This window comes from Puma concolor, chromosome C2, assembly GCF_028749965.1.
Source record: "Puma concolor isolate L17-30 chromosome C2, mPumCon1.1.hap2, whole genome shotgun sequence".
Classification (NCBI taxonomy): Eukaryota; Metazoa; Chordata; class Mammalia; order Carnivora; family Felidae; genus Puma; species Puma concolor.
This window is the reverse complement of record NC_141675.1, coordinates 15,188,205-15,199,497: the sequence shown is the minus strand read 5'-3', so window position 1 is coordinate 15,199,497 and position 11,293 is coordinate 15,188,205. Positions and strand designations below refer to the sequence as shown.

Below are 11,293 nucleotides of genomic sequence, written 5' to 3'. Positions count from 1 at the left end.
CGGGAAGCCTGCCTACCCACCCCCAGGACTGCTCTGGTATTCAGCAATCTGGTGGAATGTGCGAGGGGAGTAATTCTCTCAGTCTTGGACGTCTCTTGGTCCTGTCCTTCATTCCCTTTAACATATAATTCATGTTGGAATATGATTTCTGGATCATCCTTACCTCCTTGATAAAGCAAAGAATCGTCAGCGTTTGTGAGAAATACAAAAATACCGGGCAACCTGAGGCCCCAAAGGATACTTTGAATGTATTTGACTATGAGGAAAATAATTGCTAAAATTCACCTAGAAATAATTCTCTCTTTTCTTCTTGTTGCCTTCCCTCAACAGAAGCTGAACTATTGAGAGATCACGATGTTGAGGTTACCTCCAAATAAGGGAGTATTCACAAAAATTTTACCCCTTGATAGCAAAGCAGAAAAGTCGCCCCAGTTCAGAAGAAAATCACTGGCCTTCCGTAGACTGACCCAAACTCCTTTCCCAACACTTGAGTTAATACCAGTATCATGAGACCCCAGTCTGTGTTCTTCTTTTTGTTAGTTTGGAAAGAATGACTAATCCCTGTATACTATTCTTGGACTGTTATTTTGGCCAGTTTAGGAGGAATGGATGAATACTAATAACATCCGACGTTTATAGCACGTTCAGAGTTTATAAAGCCTTTTTCCATTGACTCCTCACAGCAGTTCCCAGATGAAGTGACTTGACCTGGCTCATCTGTGACCAAGCGATGAAGCTAAGATATAAACATGAGTCTTCTGAATCCAGCCTTCAGTTTTAACTGTGCACTAGACAGGGTAAGTAATGGTGGCCGTAACCAGCAGCCTTCACCTTCCAGTGATGCAGTGCAGAAAAGTTGCCTCCTGTTCACAGCAGTGTGGGCTGGAGGGGGTGGGGATTCTGTTTCATCTAGTCGTGCGGAGATTCATGCTCAGGCCACCTGTGCATCACGGTTTTCCACACGTGGTCTCCAAAGCCACTGGAGAGGGAGAGGGAAGGGGAGAGGGCACACGGGAGATTTTGACGGGCCAGGCCTGCAAGTGGAGAACATCACTTCCGCCCAGGTCCTTTTGTCCAGAACGTCATCTTAGCAAGGGAGGCTGAAATGTAATTCAGCTGTTCACCCAGGCTCACAAGCCTCAGGAAAGTGTATCTGAGAGCTTTGCCCTTAGAACTTTGGTTTATCAGGCTTCCACAAAGTCTGTTTTGTTGGGGAGGCCATGTTGAATACTCTCTGGAAGTGACTTATTTGTTTTTCCTTTCCAGAGTCTGTTCCTCCTTTAAACTCCCCAAATTTCTGTCTATCCTATTCACTTTTAGCCCTTCCCCAGAGGCTGCTTTGAGATCAGTTCAGTTCTCATTTTAACTCTTCACCTGTGTATTTCTCTTTACCCTCATGAATCATAAGTTCTTTGTTGTTTTAAATGTTTAAATGTTAAATGTCTTTTAAATGTTTATTTATTTTTGAGAGAGACAGAGTATGAGCGGGAGAGGGGCAGAGAGAGAGAGAGGGAGACACAGAATCCGAAGCAGGCTCCGGGCTCCGAGCTGTCAGCACAGAGCCCAACGCGGGGCTCGAACTCACGAACCGTGAGATCATGACCTGGGCTGAAGTCGGACGCTTAACCGACTGAGCCACCCAGGTGCCCCTCATAAGTTCTTTGAAGACAAAAACGTGTCTACTAGCACAATACTGTGAGATACATTCCCTCCAATCTCCTTCAGCAACCTTCTGCTTTCATCTAAAAAAACTCAGTGCTGCCCTACTATGTACGAGATGCTCTTGGAGCCATAGGGAGAAGCAAAGAGGAGTTAGCCCTGGGGTCTTAAGAAGCTTATGAACAAGACTAATGTGAAACTGCTACAAGGCATGTAGAAATACGGTGCTAAGGAAACACAGAGGGAAGAGACTGATTTTGAATTGAGGGGAAGGGGACTCGAAGGACCTCACTGAAGAGTTAGGAATCATTCTAGAAGTAGCTAGCAGTTACGGAGTTGTTACTCTGTGCCAGGGCCTGCCCTGCAGTGCCTTACATGTACTATTTCATTTCCATCTCATTACAACCTCATGAGACAGCACTAGCATTGGTCCCGTTAGCCAGACTGGGACACTGAAAAATGTGTGATAAGGGACATCATTGGGACAACTGGTGAAATGTCAATACAGACTGTAGATTAGATAGATAACAGCATTGTATGAATGCTACTTTTCTTGATTTTGATAGCGTTTTGTGATGATACAGGAGAATATTTTTGTTCAGAGGAAAGTCACCCCGAAGTATTTAGGAAGAAAGGGGCATGATACACACTTACTCTCAAATCCTTCAGAAAATAGTTATAATTGCGTGTGTCAATATGTGGGTGCACACGCGCGTGTGTTTGTGCGTGTGTGGAGAGAGAGGGAAAGAGAGGCAGGGGGAGCGGGGGAGAGAATGTCACAAGCAACGTGGCAGAACATTAACAATTGGTGAATGCGGATGACGGGTATACTGGAGGTTTTGTGCCACACTTGAAATTTTCTGCAGGTTTAAAAGTTTTTCAAAGTGCAAGCGACAAGAGAAAAGACAGAAAACTCACAGAGAGGAATTCAGTGAATTGCCCAGCTCATACAGCTTGTGAATCGTGGGAAGCGGTCTCCTCCAGAATCCGCGAGCTTTACCGCCTGGGCACCGCGAAGGATGCATATCCTCTGTGTCTACTCATTTGTCTGGCACCGCCCACCTCCTCAATCCCATTGCAGCTGCCCAGGACCAACGAGGCACTTCCCGTGAAGTGGAAAAGGTTTGCCATCTGGCTGGCACCTGCTGCTGGTCAGGCAGACACTCTTGTGTCCCTGCTTCTGGATTTGGATGAAACATCCTGCTGCGGGACATGGGACGGAGAGAAGGGAGACAATGATGCATCCAGGAGTGGCCCTATGGGGCCAACTGCCACCAAGGGGAAGCTGGAGAGAAGCTTGCCCCTCCTCTCTGTCTCCTGTGGCTGTGGACGACTTCGGGGTGAGAGAAGTTCCATGTGCAGAGCAGACACACACGCATGACAACCTGTGTTCAACGCAGTGGAGCATCAGGTCATATTGCTTCACATCCTCCCTTGTCCCACTGCACTTTCCCCATCCCTGCTGCCTTGGATCTGTGCCTCCCCAGTGTAGTGTGAGCACTTTAATCCTTGCCTTGGGCTCTGTTTTCTACAATGGGGGCGGGGGGGCTAGAAAAATAATTATGCAACAGTGCTCCTCATTTGAGCTGGGTCCCGAAGATGGGTCAGAGCCTGACAGGCAGAAGGATGAGATAAAGACATTGCAAATAGAAGGAGTGGGCTGCAGGAAAGTACAAAGGATAGTGGGAAATCGTGGGGTTGGGCAGGGGAGTGCAGACAATGAAATTAAGATGTAATAGAAGGTGGTGGGCGTGGATGCCTGCTGTAGAATTGTTGCTGTTTTTTTTGTAAGCAGGCTTCATACCCAATGTAGGGCTTGAACTCATGACCCGGAGATCTAAGACTTGAGGTGAGATCAAAAGCTGGACGCTTAACTGACTGAGCCACCTAGATGCCCCTACCTGCTGTAGAGTTCAAACATCGTTTTGTAGGCACCAGAGTGAACCATGATGACTCTTCAAGGTACGATGGATAAAATAATTATAACAACAACAACAACAACTAACGTTTATTAAGCACATACTATTTGCTAGTCTTTGCACTAAGCATTTTTCATAAATTATTTTCCTTAATCCTAGCCATAGTCCTATGAGATGGGTACTAATTATTATTTCCTAAGACATAGAAAGGTTAATAAATTTGCTCAAGGTCACCCAGATTTTGAACTCCATATTGCATGCTCTTTGCCACCAGGGCTGGGTTTAGAGACATAACTTCAGGGGAGGCATAGAGGACTGGTTGGTGGTAGAGACTTTAGAAATAGAGCTGCTCTGGGGTGCCTGGATGGCTCGGTTGGTAAAACGTCCAACCTTAGCTCAGGTCATGATCTCGCGGTCAACGGGCTCGAGCCCCGCCTCCGGTTCTGTGCTGACAGCTCAGAGCCTGGAGCCCGCTTCAGATTCTATGTCTCCGTCTCTCTTTGCCGCTCCCCTGCCTGTGCTCTAGTTCTCTCACTCTCAAAAGTAAATAAACATAAAAAATTAAAAAGAAAAAAAAGAAGTAGAGTTGCTCTGAGTTGAGGATTCTGCCAACTTTCACAAAAAAGAAGCAGGGAGGAGGCGCAAAACACACCTTTCCTCCTCCACACGCAGTTTTTCCATTTATTCATTCATGGTAATAGTTGCAACACAACGGACACTGATCTTAAAGCTGGGGATGGACCTTGCGAATTAGTGAGGGAGGTACAAATTAATCCAAGAATCACGCATCTATCATTGCAGACTACCATGTGCTCTGGAGGAAAAGCCCAGGGAGTGAAGAGGGCATATTCCAGGCATGGTCTAGCTTGGCAGACACGGATCCCACTTCGGAAAGTAATCCCTCTACTGAGAGGCTGGGGAGCTAATGAAAAGCAGCCAGCCAATGGAAACATGGCATGTGCTAACATCTTCTGAAATTTAGTAAGTCTGCAATATGCTCCTGATTGCTTCCGACCCCTAAATCTCCTCCGGTGGTTCTCATCTTTGTTAATGAAAATGCCATCTTCCGAGTTGCCTGAGGCTAGAGCATCTTTGACTCCTGTTTCTCAGGACTCACATGGAACTCACCAGCAGGTGCCCCTGCCTTCATCGTTGAAATGCGCTCGGGGTACCATTGTTGCAGGGGTTTTTACCTTAATACCCGGGATTCATTGTCTCTCCGCTTCGAAGAATGAAAAGCTGGACACAGTGAAGTGAGCAGCGGGCAAAAGTTTCTTAGAGTATAAGGTTATGAAGTGAGAATAGTATGGAAGCTCTTCTTACACAGAGGGGGCATTTGAAAGTGAATGCCCCCCGACAACAGGCAAGGGTCTTTCTTTTATCGGCTTAGGTTGGCCCCTTTCCCTTCCCCCTCATTCCTTCTCCAGTTCTACCCTTATTGGCTTGAGAACTGTAAACGTCTAATCCTTCCTTTTTGATTGGCTCCTTTCCATTGTATGAGGGGTGGTCTATGGTCAAACTGTTCCTTGTGGGTCATGCATTTTACGGTCTACTTCTTTTTAGTCGGGTCTTTTGTCGGTCAAATTCCTGAGGGAAACCTGAGGGGGAGTAGGTAGTTGTCCGTCCCATTCTCAAGAGGAACTTTATGCCTGAGGGAGTTTGCTTGAGGCCTGCCCTTCCCAGAAGAAATGTTTTAAAATCGGTGTTTTTTGCCAAGCAGGGACCTTCAAGTCCTAGCCTCTCCCTTTCTGACTACTGAATGCTATCTTTTCCTATCATACCATCACTTCCCACCATCACAACTGCTACCGCCCTGGTCCAGTCCAATCCATGCTTGATCTGTCAGCGGGACCATTGTGATAGCCTCCTTCACTGCCTTCCTTGCTTCTGCTCTTGTTCCCCATAGTCTATTCTCAACAGATCTCAACAGATCTTGTTAAAATGTCAACCACATCATGTCCCCTGTGCCCAGGACCCTCCACCAACTCCCCACGTCAGAGGAAAAATCCAAATTCTCACAGTGACCCACAAGGCTCGTGGAAATTCCAGGCCCTTCCCCAATGGCTCTGCTCACCTCTGGGGCCCCTCCTGAAAGTCCTGTCTTTCTTTTGCACTACTCCAGCCATGGCAGCCTGCTCACTGTTCTCAACAGCCAGACTCAAACCTCTGTCCTTCCTAGTCGGTCTGCCTGGAAATCCTTGCCCCACCCCCACCCTATAGCACTTCCCATCCGCCTTCCTGTACCACAGCAAACCTCACCACAGTACAGACTGTGTCTTCTAATCAGTTCTTTTGTTTATGGTCTGCACCCCACCACCTCTAGAACGTAAGCACTTTTGTGCTAACGCATTGCTGTGATGCTGGCGTTGACACGGCAGACAGTAAGTAGTTGTCAAAAAGATTAAGAACTCTTGAGGGCTTTTGGCAAGGCCCTTTGCCACTGCAGAAGCTCAAGAGGAAAAGGAGAGGAGATCCTCCTGGAAGCCTAGGGCTCCCATGGATTTCCTTGGGTGTCAGGAAGGCCCCTGGATGCCTCACCTCCGGGGTAGACATTGTGATGCATACCTCAGATCACACTTCAGGATGGGAAGTCTTATGCTCTCAGCTCAGCCCCTGCCGGGGATTGCCTCAGCTGAGGAGAGCTGCCTCTCCCAACATGGCGTCTCTCTCCCACAGCCATCCAAACCCACTGCTGACTGGCGTGGGGTGTAAAGGCCCTGCCCTCTTGTCCCAGTCCAGAACTTTGAAGGATCCTCCCATCTTCAGAACTCCCTGTGAGGTTGGCTGAGGCCCTCATTGGACCTGCATGACTGCTCTCCCTCCCCCCCAGCTGACTGCGCTTCATTTCCTTCCTCTCCACAGATGTGGATCACAGGAGCCCTCCCCTGTCAGCCTCTGGCACAGTAACTCCATCTCACAGCGAATTTCCCAGAAGACCCAGTCTGTGACACTCCCGCCCCCCCCCTCCCCAAATCAAGACGCCTCTCTGTTTCAGATACTGAGACTCACAAATAGTGACCCTTCGTCATTACAGGCAAAAACAGACTGTCTCCTGGAAAAGACAATTGGCTTCATGAGGGCCAAGCGGTCATTCACTTCTGAACTCACAAAATCAATGGCACGCCATTAAGGAGAAAATACGAAGGATCTCCAAGAAGCTCTGAAGAAAGGGGATGTCATCACTGGGACTTTGGGAATTTAGTGCCTTGCTCATGTAACATAGCTGCTTTTAAGTGGAACCTCCTGAAGCTAGTTCATACCCCTTTGTGAGGATGATGGGAAGGCTGTGGTCTTCTCTGTACCGTGACTTCCCAGAATAATGAGGGTTAACAGAGTCTAGCTTTCAGGAAGACTCGGGTAGGGAGAGGTCAAGGGGAGCGCTCACAGACAGCTGGGCATATTTCTGTGTTGTTTCAACACATCAGGAGCAAGAATTAAGTGACTCGTCCAACACAAATGAACAAAATATGTAAAGACCGTAAAATAAAACTCATGCTTTCTTAACGTCTTTGCAGCTGGAGGACACAGGAATCACCCTACTGACAGCATGTCTGGTGATCTCTAATCCAGGCCCTGCTGCCTGCTGCTGCTGTCTTCAAAAACAAATCTACGCAGGTCTTTGAAGCATCTTAGATGCCGCTTCAAGATACTTTTGGCTGATTACGTAAGGACCAAACTCCTCACTGCAATACTGAACATCTTTCACAATCAAACCAGAAGTAAACACTGCGGGCTCCATTCTAATTCTTGGGACATTTTCCCTCCTCCCTGCCCCCACCTTTCAGAATCACTTTCTGCTCCTTAGAGAAGCTGGGCCCTTCCCAGCTCTTTGTTTTTGCATTTGCTAATTCCCCTTTCCCTTTTCCTCAGTTCCGCCCCAGCTTCAATGTCACCTGTCTGTCAACCTCTGAGTCTCCCCAACTCCAGCCATAATGCATTGCTTCCACCTTTGCTGTCACGCGGCACGTCGTCCGATCACTGCTCTGACTTGTCTTTTTTTTACAATAGGAATTTTAAATTACAATAGGAATATAAGCTTATGTGCTGATGTTGTAAGATATAAAAGTACACAGAGTAGCAAATATGAATCCCTTCCCCCATGTTTTGATTCAGAAGTTCGTTGGTGGGGGTCGGAGAGGTACACAGGTGGCCATGACTTTATTCTGCGTGCCATTTAATATCTGAATATTTCTTTAAAATTTCTTTAAATTTATTTTTGAGAGAGAGAGAGAGAGAGAGCACGCAAGCACAAGCTGGACAGGGGAAGAGAGAGAGGGGAACAGAGGATTCCAAGTGGGCTCCTGGCTGACAGCAGAGAGCCCGATGTGGGGCTCAAAGTGAGATCATGACCGGAGCTGAGGTTGGACACTTAACCGACTGAGCCCCCTAGGTGCCCCTAATATCTGAATATTTCATTAAAAAGTGACAGTCTTTCCTTTTCTTTGGCACTCATCATCTGCCAGAAGTACTTTTAACAGTTCATGGTGTACCGGTCTTTCTAGACTTTTGCTGCTTTCAAACATGTAAATCGTCGCGCTTACCAGTGCAATGATGGTTTATTCAAATAGAATCATACTGTTCCTATTGTTCTATAATTTTTCATTAATAGACGAGTGGTTTCAGGTTGCAAGGAAATTGAGCAGATAGTACAGAGAGTTCCCATTTACTTCCCCTCCCTACCATGGCTTCCCCTATTATTATCATCTTGTGTGGTTCATACGGTAAAATTGAGGAGCGGTTATTGATATATTACTAACTGGCATCCATAGTTAACATTAGGGTTCGCCCTCCCTGTTGGGTTCTCTGGGTTTGCCAGATACATGATGTCACATATCCACCATTACATAGCATACAGAATAGTTTCACCCTCCCTAAGGACCCACCATGCTCTACCCATTCATCCCTACCCACCCCACCCCCACCCACCTCAGCCACTGGCAACCGCCCATCTTCTCTCTGTATTTGCACTTTTACCTTTTCCAGAATGTCAAAAGGTTGGAATCACACAGCACATTTTCTTTTCAGACTGCCTCCTGTCACTGGGTGATATACATTTTAGGCTTTTCCATGTCTTTTTGAGGCTATAGTTTACCTTTCTAACTGACATGTTCCCCCCATATCCTTACATGCTCATGTACCTTTTTCTCTTCAACAGCTACCTACGTATCTCTTGGTACGATTGTAAAAACTTCCTTATCTTTTTCCTTCTCAAGGGACATGTGGGTTTCTCAAGTTTTTTAGTTGCATATTTACATATCTTTGACTCCCCATAAACTTTGCACTCCATAACCAATAAAACATGGTGTTCAATAAACAGCGTTGCTTCTGTTCACAAAGAAGAACTGTAAACACAGGAAAAGGGTGGGTGGTGGTAACTCAAAGCAAGAAGAGGGAAGGTCCCATAGGGTCCCATAAGTAGTGGCAGAGGGGCTCAGGGGAGAGAGGGGGTAGCAGGCTGGGAAAAAGCTGGGCCACAAAGACTTAACAGAGGAAGCAGGTTTACAACTGAGTCTTAAAAGGGTAGGGAGGATGGGGCGCCTGGGTGGCGCAGTCGGTTAAGCGTCCGACTTCAGCCAGGTCACGATCTCACGGTCAGGGAGTTCGAGCCCCGCGTCGGGCTCTGGGCTGATGGCTCAGAGCCTGGAGCCTGTTTCCGATTCTGTGTCTCCCTCTCTCTCTGCCCCTCCCCCGTTCATGCTCTGTCTCTCTCTGTCCCAAAAATAAATAAACGTTGAAAAAAAAAATTAAAAAAAAAAAAAAAAAGGGTAGGGAGGGAGGGGCACCTGGGTGGCTCGGTCAGTTAAACATCTGACTCTTGATTTCAGCTCAGGTCATGATCTCACAGTTCCTGAGATGGAGCCCCACATCAGGCTCTGCACTGACTGCCCGGAGTCTGCTTGGGATTCTCTCTCTCTCTCCCTCTCTGCCCCTCCCCCACTGATATGCGCACACTCTCTCTCTCTCTCTCAAATGAACAAACTTTAAAAAAAATGGTGGGTAGGGGTTAGGAAGACGGGGGGGATTTTCATCTTTTTTATTTCTAAAATCAAGAAGCAATCTCAGGGGGGCTCCTGGCTGGCTCAGTTGCAATAGTGTGCAACTCTCGATCTCAGGGTTGTAAGTTCGAAGGCCATATTGGGTGTAGAGATTACTAGAAAGAAAATAATAATAAACTTAAAAAAAAAAAGCAACCTCAGTATGCTTGGGCTGGCATCACTGCCCAGCAACCTGGGGGCCTGGACATATGCCCACCTTGACTGCTGTTGCCTCCCCAGCTGCCTGGCCTGGAGAGCATGTGAAGGAAAGACAGAATGGTTTTCCTAAGAACATCGTGTGCATGGTATGACTCCCAGGCAGGCCCTGGCCAAAAAAGGCAAGGAGGACTGGCCTCCAGGAGTTCTTGTTCCAAAAATATTCTTTGCTAGTGGAAACCAAGGAAATGTGGAAAGACTCACGGGCCGATGGCCTGACCACTCCTGGGGCTGCATCTCATAACATTTCTGACCTCTCTGGGTGCGGTCAAGGTGCGGTCCATCTCCCCCTTCCACACAGACTATTCTCATGCTTGAGAGCCACATCTTCACCACCTTAATTTCTCCTGTGGCACCTACCACCCAGAGGAACTCCTGGTGTTTGTTGCTAAATGACTATCTGAACCAATAGTGTTAGGAGCTACCACTCCTACTTTGGGTTCCCCCAGGAGCATACCCTGAAACGAAGATTCCGGTGAGAGTAGTTTATTTGGGAAGTGACTCGGGGACAGCCATAGGGGAGTGGGAAGTGAGATGGGGAAGGGAAGGCAGCCAATAAGTCATTAAGCACGCTATTTCTGTGGACATCTAGAGCCTAATCTCCCAGGGAAACTCTGGGAAAAGGTGTAAAACACGTCCTGGAAATTATCCTACAAGATGGCAAGATGGCTGAGATATTTATATGCCGACTCCTAAGAGTCACTGGTGGAGGGCGGCTCCTGGGGGTATAATAATTTGCAGCCCTTCAAACCTGCCGTACACAGGATGACAGGGCGACCTTCTACAGTTCCAGAAAAGTCTCTCAGGCTCTGAGGGGCAGAAGCCGGAAGGTGGAAGTCAGCCAGAGCACACTGATACGGCAAACCCAATGGGCCACAAGTGGGGGGACATCTGCTACACTACCTTTTAGGAAAAATATTCACAGGAGAACTGAATCGCCTCTACAGATTTGTGACAAGTGGTTGCCCCCACGCCCACCTCCAAATCTGAAGTGACAGGAAACTCAGCACATCCCGGGGGGGGGGGGGGCTACTTCAGTGTCAGCAACCCCAATGTTAGAAGCGCTTCCCCATTCATTCTAAATCTCCCCATCTATAAATACACCACAGGCTGCAAGCAGAGCTCTCCCTAGCTACTCGGAACATAAGTATGTTCCTTATGTCCACCCTTCAAATATCTGAAGATAATCACAACAGTCCCTCTGTGTATCCATGGTTCCCTCTCTTTTAAACTTCTCCCACCCCTTTAGCGTATTCCTTACGACGTGGCTTTGAACCCCTCACCATCCCTCGTATACTCGCCTAAGCAAAATTAAAAAAAAAAAAAAAAAAGCAAATAAATGATCTACTGAAGACCAGGCACAAAGTTACTCTCACATGTGGCAATCTCCTCAACCCGTGTTTTAAAAATCTATGGGCAGGGCACCTGGGTGACTCAATCAATTGAGCATCCAACTCCCCACCT

The 11,293-nt window shown here is 47.4% G+C and overlaps 1 long non-coding RNA gene across 2 annotated transcripts; it reads left to right on the top strand.

Moving 5' to 3' along the window:
• The first annotated feature begins 214 nt into the window (after positions 1-214).
• LOC147577108 (uncharacterized) lies at positions 215-8,892 on the top strand. Of its 2 annotated transcripts, none has more exons than XR_015256024.1 (3): positions 215-797; positions 4,380-4,559; positions 6,441-8,892. It is a non-coding gene; the product is annotated as an uncharacterized LOC147577108 (long non-coding RNA). The 2 variants fall into 2 exon arrangements; XR_015256025.1 differs by lacking the exons at positions 4,380-4,559; positions 6,441-8,892 and adding exons at positions 2,526-2,999; positions 3,455-4,094.
• The last annotated feature ends 2,401 nt before the right edge of the window (positions 8,893-11,293 follow it).